The 15,962-nt window shown below is 37.3% G+C and overlaps 1 non-coding gene across 1 annotated transcript; it reads left to right on the top strand.

Annotated features, from left to right (window-relative positions):
- Positions 1 to 3,570: 3,570 nt before the first annotated feature.
- Positions 3,571 to 3,677, top strand: LOC139038883 (U6 spliceosomal RNA). Its single transcript, XR_011492015.1, has one exon. It is a non-coding gene; the product is annotated as a U6 spliceosomal RNA (small nuclear RNA).
- The last annotated feature ends 12,285 nt before the right edge of the window (positions 3,678 to 15,962 follow it).

Genomic DNA, 15,962 nt, shown 5'->3' with positions numbered 1-15,962 from the left:
AGACATTTTATATATATTTAATAAAACAAACTTATAGTTGCAAGTTTTGATGAAACTATATTCAAACACGTGATAGTAAAGAAGCACTATATCAGAAAAGATTGTTTTAGCAAAAGTGGAAGGCCATTAACAAACAGTATATTGTTATTCCCAACAATTTTTAAACTATATCTGATTAAATAAGGTGGATTCTTAACAATTTATAATATTATAAAAGTCTTTTCTGTATACTTTTCAGTAACTGAAAAAGTGAATGACTCTAAGTGGATAAGAACTCCATTTCCAAGCCTGGTGGTTCCTAATACTTTGTTTTTAATAAAATTGAAAGTCATCTTGATGATAAATCAGTATGAATTTTGGGAAATAACTCAAAAGGCATTCAAAGTATTAAGCAGCAGTGATGTAACAAAGTTCTATTTCTGTGTAATTTTTTATATGAAGAAGTTTTCTCAGTGTTTCCATCTATTAAAAAAAAAAAGAGTAGAAACAAAATAGATGCCTGACTCCATTTCACTCCCAACATAAATCACATTCACACAGAGATATAAGAAATAATTGGGAAAACCTAATTCTTCTCATTAATAAGTACACTTCCAATAAAAATTGCTTATATTTAATTATCATTAGTAAACAAAAAGGGTACATCAGTAGATGCCAGGGGCAAGGGGGAATGGGGATAGGGAGGGGAGATGGGGAGTTAGTGTTTAATAAGGACAGAGTTTCAGTTTAGGAAGGAGAAAAATTCGGGAAGTGGATGCTGCTGAGAGTTGCAGAGCAATTGGATGTATTCAGTGCCACTGAACTGCACAGTTAAATATGGTTAAAATATTATGCTTTATATTATGTGACTTTTACCACAAATTTTTTTTTAATCTGTGGAAGGAGTAAAATAAAAATGTGGACTCATGGATAAAAGAAAAACATGAAATTTTTAAATGTTGAGAAACGGGGTTCGTGTATTTCATGGATTTCTGTAAGTGAATGAAGGGGTTTTCATGTCTTCTTGGCACAATTACAGCCTGAATTTTATGGCTTATGTCCTTACATTGAAAAGGAAATAAACACACTTGGAATTTTTAAGTCAAAAACAACAGTAAAACAAAAACAAAATTTTGTCATAAGGCATTTGATTCAAGTTAAACTGAATATGACATTTTGGGACAATAGTTTTTGGTTATTTTATTTTAAACATTTATGTTCATCAAAGAGAAATGCCAAGAATAAAAAATGGTACCACTCAAATACATTTTTCTTGCTGACATTTAAAAAATAAAAGTAATATGTTTAAAAGAATGGAAAGACAAGCTATAGACTGGGAGAAAACATTTGCAAATTACAATCTGACAAAAGATTTCCATCCAAAGTATACAAAGAACTCTCAAAACTAAACACTAAGAAATCTAAAGTCTGCAGTTTGGTTAGTCATAATGTATGAATGCTGATTTCTTAGGTTCTGAGAAATATATCAAGGATATGAGATATATTAACAAAAGGAGAAACTGGGTGAGATTTATAAGGCAACTTTCTGTACTATTTCTGCAACTTTTTTGTAAATCTAAGTTTTTTTCCAAAATAAAGTTTAAGAAAACTCAACAAAAAGGAAATACACAATTAAATTTAAAAATTGGCAAAAGACTCTGGAGAAGGAAATGGCAACCCACTCCAGTATTCTTGCCTGGAAAAGTCCATGGACAGGGAGTCTGGTGGGCTGAAGTCCATGGGATTACATGACTGAGCATGTGTGCACAAGGGTGGAGGGAAATGGGTTGGTAGCAATAAAGTGGTAGAACTAAAAAAAAAAAAATTGGCAAGACTTAATTAGACACTTTGCCAAAGAAGATACATAGGGAATAAATATGCATATCAAAAGGAATTAATAGAAAAACTAGGGACTTTGAAAATTCTCTCCTCCATTTCTCCATTAAGGTAACAAGAACACAGGCAAAAATTGCCTAAGTCAACTTTTTAAAACTCTAATTTTAACTAGAAGTTTGCAACAATCTAAAGAATATTTATTTCTTTAATTTATTTTTTAGAAAGAGCTGGATTTCAGTAAGAATAGCAAATTTTGTGACATTTAACTTGCCCATTTAACTCACACCTCCCTATTTTTCCACTTCAGTTCAAAGTGCCCTTGAAAACCAGTAACCTGCAACCACCACAGTTTTAGAGACTAAATAATGCACTTTTAAATAACACATGTATCAAAGAAGAAGTTTCAAGAGAAATCTAAACATATTTTGACCTAAGTGAAAAGGCAACTTATAAAAATTTGCATAATACAGTAAAAGCAGTACTTGGGGCAGGGGGAGTTTATCTTACTGAATGCATACACTAGAAAAGACCAAAGATCTAAAATCAGTCATCTGAGTTTTTATCTTAAGACTCAAGAAAGAAGAGGAAATGAATCTCAAGCAAGCAGAAGGAAATAAGCATCAAAAATTAGAGCAGGAATCCATGGAATTAAAAACTGAAAATCAACAGAGAAAAATAATAAAATCAAAATCTGGCTCTTTGAAAGATCAGTAAAATTGGTAAATCTCTAGTCAAGCTGAAAAGAAAGAAGACACAAATTATTAATAATATCAGAAATGAAAGAGGGGTCCATCACTACTGATTCCAGGGACACTGAAAGGATACTGAGGGAATACTAACCTTTTCTGCCAATGCAGGAGACACAAGACACATGGGTTCGATCCCTGGAAGATCCCTGGAGAAAGAAAGGATAACTCACTCCAGTATTCTTGCCTGGGAAATTCCACAGATGGAATAGCATGGTGGTGGGTTTCACTCCATAGGGTTGAAAAGAGTCAGACATGACCAAGCACAACCTTTACGAGCAACTTGAATAGTACAGATGAAATGCAACAATTCCTTGAAATCCACAAACTGCCAAAACACACATAAGGAAAAATAGAGTATATGAACAGGTCTAGGTCTATTTTTAAAGTTGAATCGATAATTAAATTTCCAAAATAGAAAGCACCAGCCCAGATGGCATCTCTGATGAATACTGCTGAACATTCAAGGAAGAAAAGTTACCATTTCTCAACTATCACGTCCAGAAACTAGAGGAGGAGAAAACACATCCTTACTCTGTGCATCCTGCATTAACCTAATACCAAAACTAGACAAAAACATCACAAGGAAGAAAAACTGCAGTCCAATATTTCTCATGAACGCTGATGCAAAAACAACAGCAAACTAAATCGGTAATGATATGCAGCAGGACCCTATGGTCCTTGCCCCACATGTCCTCCACCTGCCTTTTGTCTCTGGAACAACTTTAGCCAAAGGATAAATTTAAAGAGAGTAGTGAGAAAACTCAGACACAAAGGAAAAGAGTTCAACGAGACTAAATAATAGTTTAGTTATTAAGCAAAGTCAAGGACCTTTAGCTCCTCTTCAAGAGCTATAGAAAATATTCCAAGCCATATTCTGTGAGCTGTCTTACGGATACTAAACTCCCCACCAGGTGGAAGAAGTTAACTATATGATGACCAGACTGTAGCCATGACATAAGCTGCCATGATTCTGAGAAAATCCTAGAGAATTAAAACAAAACAAAACGTGCTCGCTTCGGCAGCACATATACTAAAATTGGAACGATACAGAGAAGATTAGCATGGCCCCTGCGCAAGGATGACACACAAATTCGTGAAACGTTCCATATTTTTAGATCCTAAGTAACCTGGAAAACCCAAATATTACTAGTCTCTTGATTCTAAAAAATTGGATTTCCTTCTCTGCTCTTCAGTATTTCACCAATGCAATTATTTATGAATATTGGAGAATCAATTAATAAAGTCATATTTGGGAAAAAAAAAACTGCTAGAACTAATAATTGTATTCAGAAAAGTTGCAGGATACCAGACCAACATGTGAAAATGTTAGTTGCTTAGTCATGTCCAACTCTTTGTGACCCCATGAACTGTATTGTCCATGTAATTCTCCAGGCAAGAATAGTGGGGTAGGTTCATTTCCTTCTCCAGGGGATCTTTCCAACCCAGGGATTGAACCCAGGTCTCCCATATGGCAGGCAGATTCTTTACCATCTGAGCCACCAGGGAAGTCCAGACCAATATATAAAAACCATTACATTTCTGTACACTTGCAACGAATGAACCAAAAATAAATTTAAGAAGATAGCTCTATTTACAATAGCATCAAAAAGAATGAAATGCTTAGGAGTGAATTTGACAAAGGAAATGAAAAATGTATACTCTAAAACATCAAAACATTGTTGAAAGAAATGAAAGGAGATCCAAAGAAATGGAAAGGCATCCTATATAACACGGGAACCAAACTGATCTCTGATTTCAAAGCAATTCCTGTCCAAATCCCAGCTGACTTCTTTCTGTAAATTAACAAGCTCTTTTTGAATTTATTAGGGAATTGCAAATAACCCAGAACAGCCAGAACAATTTTGAAAAAGAAGAACAAGGTAGGAGAACTCATACATTTCAATTTCAAAACTTACTACAAAGCAACAGTAATCAAGAGAGTGTGGGTACAAAATAGGCATATAGTTCAGTAGAATAGAACTGAGAGTCTAGATATGTTCCAGGGCCTCCTGGTTTATTGTCTATGGGAACTTGAATAGAATTTGTACTACTGCTGCGTGAAAATTGTATAAATCTTAATCATGTTGAATTGATTCATGGGGCTTTTCAGGTCTGCTATATCTTTCTTCTTTTCTAGTCGTTCTATTAATTTTTGAGACCTTGATATTGAAACTCTAACTAAAAATCTTAATTTATCTACTTAAAAATAACTGTAATATATAATGGAATATATAATGGATTGAAGGCAGAAGGAGAAGAGGGCAACAGAAGATGAAATGGTTGGATGGCATCACCGATTCAATGGACAGGAATTTGGGCAAACTCTGGGAGATGGTGAGGGACAGGGAGGCCTGGCGTGCAGCAGTCCATGGGGTCACAAAGAGTCAGACATGACTTGGTGACTGAACATTCACACACATAGTAGAACTAAATGTAACTTTGTTCTGTATTTTCCAAGTCTCCTGTAAATGTGTTATTATACTTTTGTAATTTAAAAGATAAAAAAGAAAGAGAAAAAAAGAATTGAGAGTCCAGAAATATCAATATATCCATATGTCTACTAATATTTGTCAAGACTGCCAGGACCATTCACTGGGGGAAAAACCGTCTTCTAAGTAATCACCTCTAACACCTCACATGCTGATACTAGACTTTTATTAATTAAGCCTAATAAGCGACTGAATAAGAAGCAGATGGCTTCTCACTGCAGTCATTCTGGACAGTGATTGCTTTGTTTTTGTTTTCAAAAATTTAAAAATGCACAGCAGATCTTGTAATTTTTGAAACTAGATGGGATCTACGTTATCACATAAGAACTTATCTTTGCATTTTTCAGCTAAAGAACTCTGTGATTTGCTCAAGGACACACAAATAACTGTTGTAATTGGGAAAAGGACTGACTAGTCAGGTTTCCTGCCTCTCAATTCTGGGTTCTTTCCATCTAATGAGGCTGTGTTTCTAAGTTATGTCTCTTCTCTGAAGATATGAAGAAAATGACTAACCAAGGCCATATATCAGAGTGACTAAACACACACACACATACACACACACACACACACAAACACACCCAACACAGCTTGTTTTCTGTATTATGACAAAGATCCTTTTCTTAGCATGCACAAATCTGGAAAGATATTTTAAGAAGATCATTAAATGGTCTTAGAAAAAAAAGAATTAATTTATTCAAAATGTAACTCTATATTCCATTTGAATTCATGCCTCATTTGTGTAGAAGCTACCTAGACTTGATTTTTCTATTAGTCATAAGACCATTTGGACCACAGCTTCAGTTCTATCCATTTCTAGTTTATTCCCTCCAAGTCTTGTGCCTCATGGTTCACTCCTAAGACCATAGTTGTGTCACAGGGAGAGGGGAGCAGTGCCCATGCCATGGATGTTTGTAATTTTAGGCCATCAGTTTTACCCTGTATTGACAGCAGAGAGTGTTAAAAGACATCTTTCCTCCCTCCCTCTCTCTCTTCTTCCTTTTTCCTTCCTTCCTTTTTTCCTTAACATACAGTGCATCACCTCATTCTCCTTGTAAAAGGCTGAAGTAATACAAAATTACAAAGCATAAAATGTGACTATACCTTTCCAAATACTCCTTGCAGTCCTCCCTGGAGATAGCAAATGTTCATAGTTTGGTGGGTTATCCTGTTCCATAGTCTTTCTCTTTATTCTTTTTCATCTATACAAATGTAAATATGAACATATTTTTATTAAAAAGGAACCACACTCTATACACTATTGATACTGTGCATAAAATAGATAACTAATGAGACCCTACTGTACAGCACAGGGAACTCTACTCAGTACTCTGTGGTGACCTCAGTGGGAAGGAAATCCAGAAGAGAGTGGATATATGTATAGCTGAAGAAACTAGTACAACATTGTAAAGCAACAACTCTCCAATAAAAATTAATTTAAAAAAACAAAAAGAAAATAAAACATAAACTCTTTAACATCACAGTAATACCATTATACCTTAAAAATAAAAAAAATGGATATCATCTAAAAGAAATGGGACCACACTCTATATCTTGTCCTGCTTTCTTAATAATAATTTGAGATTATATGAATCATCACATATTGGCTTCCCTAGTGGCTCAGCAGTAAAGAAACCACCTGCCAATGCAGGAGAACTGGGTCCCATCGCTAGGTCAGGAAGATCCTCTGAAGAAGGAAATAGCAACCCACTCCAACATTCTTGCCTGGGAAATCCCATGGACAGAAGAGTCTGGCAGGCTACAGTCATCACACATTGTCATGCCTCATTCTTTCTTTAAGTGCCACATGATAAATTTGCAATACTTAAGTGCAGGTATGTAAGGATCTATTTAAAGTGCTTTCCATTATTAATTCACTTAATCCTCACACTAACCCTATGAAAGAAAATCCTCTTGCTTAATGTATAGACGGGGAAATGGAGGAAATTAGGTAGTTTTCCCCAGGATACCTGGCTAGTTAAGTGGAGGAGATGAGATTCAGTCTCGGGCAGTCTGGCATCAGAATGTCATGCTTTTCACTGCTAGGCAGCATTGCTCCTCCATAATGTAAATGTTCCTTAATGTATTTAAATAGTTCCTTATTAAGGAATCTGTAGATTGTTTCTAATTTTTCACCATTATAAACAATGCTGTAATTACCTTCTCGTACATGTAATCAAGTCTATCAATCTTTTCTTTCACAGCTTCTGAATTTGCATCTTGTGTGGGAAGGCCTTTTTTCCTCCCTCAGTTATAAATAATCCTTCATTTTCTTCTATAACTTTCATGGTTTGGCTTTATTCATTTAGCACTTGAGTTCCTTTGGAATTTATATTGATATATGGCATAAGTTAGAGGTCTAATCTGATTGTTTTTCATGCAGGCATGCGTGCTAAGTCACTTCAGTCCTGTCTGACTCTTTGTGACCCATGAACTGGGTCGCCTACCAGGCTCCTCAGTCCATGGCATTCTCCAAGCAAGAAAACTGAGGTGGGTTGCCATTCCCTCTTCCAGAGGATCTTTCCGACCCAGGGACTAAACCCAAGTCTCTTATGTCTCCTGTGTTGGCAGGCATGTTCTTTACCACTAGCACCACCGGGGAATAAGCAAATGCTCTCAAACAATAAACACTCTATTGCATAAAGAATTTGAGGTATAAGAACCAGACTGTCTTTTGGAGACACTTCAGTTCATTCACACACAAAAAATTGGGGAATCCTCCCCTAGTGCAGTGTTTGAGAGCATTTTCTTTTATGAGACATTGTGCAATGTTCTCAGTTCGGCCTTGGTTGCAAGGTACAGATTTCCAAAAGCAGATGTGAAGGTTATTGTTGATTTCTTGGTGAAAGAAAGAGAATTCAATTTCTTTTACTTATCTTTACATACTCAGAAACGTGAGAAGGAAAAAAAAAAAAAAGGAAACTGTTGAAAGGCAAATTATGCCTCCCCTTGTCCTATCTTCCTTCTTCATGTCTGCTGTTTCCAACCTTGCTCTTTCTCAGAACTTTTACTCTGCCACCATTTGACAACAAGCCTCATTGCATCTCCTCCATCAGAGAAATTGAAACTCATCTTCCCTCCACTTCTTGCCACCAGAGTCACCAGCATTTGCACCTGTCCTTGGTCCATTCTCCTTTCCACCAGTCCCTCCCACCCCAGTACTGGTCATTTGCCCGTCTCTCTCACTTGTTGATGAGCCTAGGGACCAGGTCATTGGACAACTGTTTCCCATCACCTAATGTAATGTAGGATCAGAGTAGACACTCCAAACCCTAAAAGTGGGACTTTCTGGTGGTCCAGTGGCTAAGATTCCTGTGCTCCCAATACAGGGGCCCAGGTTCGATCCCTGGTCAAGGAACTAGATCCCACATGCTGCAATTAGAGATCCTGTGTCCCACAGCTAAAACCTGGAGCAGCCAAATAAATAAAATTTTAAAAAAACACTAAAGGAAACCAGCATATGCCACACCAAAATGTGCCTCTTTGACATAAAAATTATTTTGAGCTGACAGTAAACATATTAAGAAGCAGCAAACATAGTTCATGGTGTCACAAAGAGTCAGACACAACTGAGTGACTGAGCAACAGCAAGACACAGTAAAGGCCGAAATATTCCACACCAAGTTTCTCTATATCCCAGCTGTTTTATTGGACATGCTAACAAACTAACTCATATTTTCCTGATACAATTCACCTGAACTGAAACTAAAGCTTTAATAACCCAGTATTCTACATGGAGCCCCTTTCTATGCCCATCAAGGATAAGCAATTATTCACCACAATAGCTCTCAATGCTTTCTCCTACCAAGGGGAAATATAAAGAGCACAAAAATTAAAATAAAAAATAAAGAGTACAAGCCATTGGTAGGACCTATATTAAGTTAATCTCAAAAATGCATTCCAATATACATGAGGTGCAGACAGATATTGTTTGATTCCCCTTATATGAGGTACCTGCTCTTCCCTGGTAGCTCAGCTGGTAAAGAATCTGCCTGCAATGCAGGAGACCCCAGTTCAATTCCTGGGTTGGGAAGATCCCCTGGAGGAGGGCATGGCAACCCACTCCAATATTCTTGTCTGGAGAATCCCATGAACAGAGGAGCCTGGTGGGCTACAGTTCAAAGGTTCACAAAGAGCTGGATATGACTAAACAACTAAGCACATGTCTAGAATAGTCAAATTCATAGAGTCAGAAAGTACACTGGTAGATGCCAGGGGCCAGGGGTTGGGAGGTGGTTAGGGTGAGGAGTTCATGTTTAATGATAACAGAGTTTCAGTTTAGGAAGGTGAATGATTAGGGAGATGGATGATGGTGAGAGCTGTACAACAATGTGAATGTACTTAGTACCACTGAACTGTATAGTTTAATATGGTTAAAATAGTTAAAAAGTCACATAAAATATATTATGTGACTTTACTATAATAGAAACAAATTTTTTTAAAAAGTTACAAACAGTGGGTCATTACTAATTTCTCTTTCTATTGCTCTCTCAGAATCACTGGAAATTTGCTTTTTACCCTGTCAAACTGCTCTGTTAAGAACTGACTGCAACATTATACAGAGAACATGGAGTTGCAATCATACAGATCTGGGTTTGACCTTGGCAATTTACTTGACCTCTCCATGATTCAATATCTAACAAAACTGGAAAAATATAACAACTTCATAAGGTTGGTGTGAGGATATGTCATGAAGATATTACCACCAGCGATTTTGACTTAATTATCCTGAGATGGGACCTTGGCAGGTATTTTCAAACCACATTCAGGTGATTTTGATGCACAGCCAGGGTTAAAAACCACTTGGTAAATTCTTCTCAAAAGTGTTATCTCCACATTCACCCTTGAGAAACTTTAAAATAACTTTGGAATATTAAAAGTGGAATTAAGAATACAAAGCAACCTCTTTTCACATGTGTTAGCAAAACTAGAATATGCTTAGGGATGGAAAATGCTAACATTCATAGTAAAACTGTCCAACAACTGAGTTAAGAATGAATATACATAAAGGGCTTTTGAGAAAAGCTTTATCTTCAACAAAGATCCTACAGTTGTATATCTGAATTATTATGTCCCTCCAAAGCAGTTACTACATGAAGATCAGCTATAAAACCTATTTTAATGATGCTGCCACTCTGGAAAAATAAATTTATTAAGAGAAATTGCCCTTTGAAGCTGAAGTAGATTTATTAACATGTTTTAAATGGTGAGAAATTTGGATCTCTAGTTGCAGATTTAATCTCTGAAATAAACAAACTATCACTTGGAATCAAGTCAGGTGAGTTGTTTGTTAACCAAGCTGGGAGCTCTCTCTACAGGTATTACACCCAATGTCTCTGAGGGGCTCTTGTTAAATATCCTACCTTCAGTAACTAGAAGTCAACCTAGCACAAGGCATGGCTCAGTGATTGAACTTAAATGAAATTTTCAGTACTAATACAGGTCTATCACAAGTGGCCTTGAAGGTCATTCTCAAAGAAGAGATGAGAAATGGTTGAAGCAACAATGACCTCATTAGAATAAGGACGTGGTTTTCCAGACAGGCAGTGTTCATGCCACATGCCTGCTACAAAGACCATTTCAATTCTTTCTAAATATGTTTGGATTAATGGGAATAACCCATGACGAAACCATGGTGGCTCTAAGAGATGATAGTGGCTGTGACTTTGGAGCCATCACAGGGAAACATTCATTATAATAACGACCCAGAATATAAGTCTGACCCTTGGCTGTGCAGACTCAGAACCATAATTGCCAGTTTGTGGAGAAGGGGTCTGACACTCAAGGCTGGACTCCCACTAGCCAAGATGATGAGAAAGATGTATAACATCAGGATTCCAATTAGTGATGTTACAAAGAGAAGTATAACAGTTGTAATTACCACCAGTACACTTCCTTTCAGAAAACAAACCTGGGTGGGAAGTTAAGTCCCACCAGAAAGTGTCATGGTGAGCAGGAACTCAAGATCAGTAAATGAGTGAAGGCTTCTAATGGATCCAGTTGGGGTAACCTAAGCACTATTTCTCACATTAAGGAGAGCCCTTCAGTGGGAATGCCACTCAAGTACAATGACCAGGATTGCTTCTTCCCCTTATTTAAGAGGCATTGGCTTAAGTTCACTCCTCCACTATCTTTTAAAGTTCTTTTCCATCGCTGTCCAACCTCGTTTCTTTTTAAAAAACATTTATTTATATATTTGGCTGCACTGGATCTTAGTTGCAGCACTTAGGAACTTTGAGCTTCATTGTGGCATATGGGCTCTAGTTCCCTAACCAGGGATCAGACCACTTGCATTAGGAGCACAGAGTCTTAGCCACTGGACCACCAGGGAAGTCCCCTAACCTCATTTCTGAATGACATATTTTTAATCTATGCTAGTATATTCAGTCATGTTATATCCACACTTATGAGCCTTTAAAACAGTGTCTTCTTCCAAAAAAACTTTTTATTTTGTATAAAGTATAACTGATTAACAATGTTGTGATAGTTTCAGGTGAACATCGAAGGGACTCAGCCACACACATATGTATCCATTCTCCCCCAACACCCACTCCCATCCAGGCCGCCACATAACATTGAGCAGAGTTGCTTATGCTATGCAGTAGGTCTTTGTTTGTTATTCATTTAAAATATAGCAGTGTGTACATGTCCATCCCAAACTCCCTAACTATCCTTTCGCCCCATCCCTCCCACTGGCTACTATAAGTTAGTTTTCTTAAGTCTAAAACTGTCTTTTTAAGATGACTTTGATCTTTTGCTCTGGTCTATTGTGAATTGACCTTAACACTTGACTCTTATTTCCCTGTTTCCCAAATTTATGAAGTTCAAGAGACACCTAACTTATTATATTCTGGCTATACCTTATTGTGCCAGAAGTCTCCCGTGTAGAAAAAAAAAATTGACAAGAAAATCCATTACTCTCTCAATATCAATTGTGCCAGATTCTTTTCTAAATGCTGGCAATTCAGTGGTAAACAGATAGATAAAGACCAAAACCTCATGAGGCTCACATTCTAGTTGAAAAAAAGCAAAGAAATGAGAGGATAAATAGTTATTTAAGATAGTTTCACCTGGTGATAAACTGAAAATAAAGTTAGAAATTCCTACTGAAATATTCATTGGTAAATGAAGAGAAAATTGTTACCTCTGAGAGATTTTCAATTCTACCTTACCTGGTCCCAAGATGATAAGAAAGATCGTGATCAAAGTAGAAAAATTAAAAAGAAGGGCCCCACTTAAAAAAAAAAAAAAACAGGAAAATATGAGCGCAGAGATGTTGGAAATTCACAAACCCATGATAATGAAGACTAGACCTGTAAGGTTCCGCAGTCCCAGAAATCTATGCCCATGAATTTTCACCCCGCTGGCACTGCTTGCATTTGTGACAGTTTCCTCAGGATCTATGGCCTTAAATGATGCATGGAGAAGGGGCAGAAATGGAATTACTCCTTTGTGCCATACTGGAATGTGATGTCTTGCAGCAATGACCCAGATTTTTACTTCAGGCCTTGCAAAAGTAATCTCTCTTCATGAGGGGTGGGTAAAAATGGAAGTAAGAAAGACCTGAGAGCCTGAAAAGAGAACCATCATACTTAGCCGAAGAAAAACGGAAGTGGCAACCAGCAGTGATTTTCATTGTTGTAGCATATATCATTTATTGAGGACCCTCTATGTCTCCTGTACCAAAGAGGCATCTGCATATTTTACCCAAATAAATCCAAAGACCCAGTGTAACCCAATTTCCAGGCAAAAGCACATTCAAAGAAATGCAATCTGGTAGTCAAAAGAAATTTTAAAATAGTTCCATTCATTACTTGCATTTGAAATCAACTCCTTAACATTTCCTTTCGTCTCCTCTCTATTCTCATATTCCCTTTGCAGTTCTGCAGTCTCTTATCCCAGTGTTACCTTTCATTTCTGCATAGAATTCACTGACAACCCACTGCCACTGGGACAGACTCTGGTCTCTTCTTTTTCTTCCCCTCTTTTGCCCATTTTTCTGGTTCTCCATCTCTAACCATTCTCCTGATTCTAAATCACAAACATCCAGAGAGTCAGACAAGCAAGCCAGAAATCATCTTACAAGAAGGGAAATGGGTGGGACTTCCCTAATGGTCCAGTGATAAAGACTTCACCTTCCAATGCAGGAGGTGGGGGTTCAATACCTGGTTGGGGAGCTAAGATCCCATATGCCTTGCAGCCAAAAAACCAAAGTATACAACAAAAGCAGTGTTGCAACAAATTCAGTAAAAACTTTAAAAATGGTCCACGTTAAAAAAAAAGACAGGGAATGGGTGAAATAGGAAAGACAAAGACAATGTTCATTGAGTATTCATTGGAAGGACTGTTGGTGAAGCTGAAGCTCCAATAGTTTGGTCACCTGCTGCAAAGAGCCAACTCACTGGAAAAGACCCTGATGCTGGGAAAGACTGAGGGCAGGAGGAGAAGGGGGCAACATCGGATGAGATGGTTGGATGGCATCATTGACTCAATGGACGTGTTTAAGCAAGCTCCAGGAGATAGTGAAGGACAGGGAAGCCTGGATTGCTGCAGTCCATGGGGTAGCAAAGAATTGGACAGGACTTAGCGACTGAACAACAACATATATGGTCAAGGGAATTGTTTGATCTGGACTTTTAAGGCATTTTAATGGCTGTCTCACAGTGAGGGTTTTAAAGCAAAGAACTTGATTTGAACTGTGTATTTTAGCAAGAAAACTCTGGCAAGCTATCAGAGTAGATTAGACCAGAGAAAAGGAGACCCCTGTCGATCCAACAAGTGATTGTGAACTTGACTAGGAGTGAGGACGACAGGAGGGTTTCAAGGGGAATATCAAGGATGGACAAGCCTGGTAATAATGATGTGAGAGAGCTTCCAGTGTCTGGTGAAGGTGGCTGTGTAGATGGCGAGGCTGTGGGAAGCACTGGAGGGTTGAGGGTATGTCTCATGAGGAAGGATGTGGCCTTAATAGTTCTTGATATGTCGTCAGTGGTTGAGGGGGAGGATCTGGAATGCTAGAGGCTGAATGAGGAGCCATTGGGCTTGAAGGTTCCTATCTCCCGCAACCAGCCACCCACAGTTTCTCCTCCAGGGGCCAAAACTCTTGACAATGTTGATCTGAATCTCATTTCAGAGTGCTGAGTTCTGAAACACTAGCAAAAAGGTAAAAGAGTTTTTGTCTGAATAAATAAGGAGGTGATGTACAGTGGCTGCTGGAAAGATAATGGCTTTATGTGGCAGTAAATAGAATCTGGTAGAAATTAAAACATAGGGCAGTAGTTTAGAGTCACAGCCAAAAGTCTCAAGGTAGTAGTAAACATAATAGAAGTCAAAGAAATTGGAAAACCAAGATTCCATTTTAGGATGAATTTTTTCCCATAAAATAAATTCGTTTTCCTGTTTTGTGTATATGAGAATATTCAGAAAATGACAAAAAAAAATGGAAAGAAGGAGAAAACTATAAACCATGGTTTTCATACAAAGAATGCAGATATAAACATTTTAGAATTTTTTTCCTTCAGTCTATTTTATTATGTATAAGTTTCTTTTATTGTATAGTTGAGAATATACATTTCTTTGTATTTTGCTTTTCTGCTTAACATTATAACAAAAGCAATAATGGACTGTTTCACATGGAAGACTTTATCACATTATGAAAGGAATATTAAAAAAAAGAGAAAGGGAAGTTTTACCAATAAATAGTGTTGGAAAATTGATTAGCAATTTGAAAAAAGCGTTTATTTAAGTTCTTATCTTCTCCCACTGAAACAAATTACTGGTAGATTTTTTAAAATCAAATACAAAAACTAGAGCAAATATAATTAAATATTTATTGGACTTCTGGAGAAACAAGACTACCTCCTTTCTAAGCTAAGACTTGGTAGAATAAATCAAACATAAACTAAGAATTAATATCCTTTCTCCTTTGAGAACTCAATCAATACGATCACTAAATCCCTAATGATAAAGTGGTAAAGGCCATAAACAGACAAGAGAGTCAACTAGTCAACAAACAGAAAAAGGTTATGTCTCCAGTAATAATCGAAGAATTGTAAACTAAACACAAGTTACCTTATCTTTTTTTTCACCCATTAAATTAGCAAGCTTTAAAAACTGTACTCAGAAAAGCAATCAGGAGAGGCTAGTTATGCTGTAGTAACCACCACAAAAAGTGACTGAAAACAGTAATGTCCAAATGTTTTCTGTGAATTACTGTCAAATAGTAAATATCTGGGGCTTTGTGAGCCATACAGTCTCTGTGGCAACTACTCAACTCTGTCATGATAGCAAATAAAGCAACCATAGATAATTCATAAATGAATGGGTGTGGCTCTGTTTACTTAAAGAACAAGAAATAGTCCAGATTTGGCCTGTGGGTCATAGTTGGCCAACTCCTGGCTTAGGTTTTATGTATGTCTCCTGATACGGACATGTACATCACAGGTCAGCAGAGACGTTCAGTTCGTCACAGACACTCAGGGATGCAGGATGCTGGGGGCTCTAAATCCACTTCTGCCTCTACAGTCACATCATCAGGGAAATTTTCGAAACTCAAACATAGGCAATTACATGCCCCCACCTAGAAGTGACATTCATTTGTTGCTATTCAGTTGGTAAGTTGTGTTGAACTCTTTGTGACCTCATGGACTGCAGCATGCCAGGCTTCCCTGTCCTTCACTATCTCCCAGAGTTTGCTGAGATTCACGTCCATTGAATTGGTGATGCCATCCAACCATTTCATCCTCTGCCGGCCTCTTCTCCTTTTGCTAAGGATGAAGGGAAGCAAGCACAGTCATGTTAGGCTGACTTTTTTTAAATTTGTTTATTTTTTATTGACGGATAATTGGCTTTACAGTATTTTGTTGTTTTCTGTCAAACCTCAACATGAATCAGACATAGGTGTACATATATC

This window comes from Odocoileus virginianus, chromosome 16, assembly GCF_023699985.2.
Source record: "Odocoileus virginianus isolate 20LAN1187 ecotype Illinois chromosome 16, Ovbor_1.2, whole genome shotgun sequence".
In the NCBI taxonomy this organism is placed as follows: Eukaryota; Metazoa; Chordata; class Mammalia; order Artiodactyla; family Cervidae; genus Odocoileus; species Odocoileus virginianus.
The sequence above is the reverse complement of the archived record's forward strand: the minus strand, read 5'-3'. Positions and strand labels throughout refer to the sequence as shown.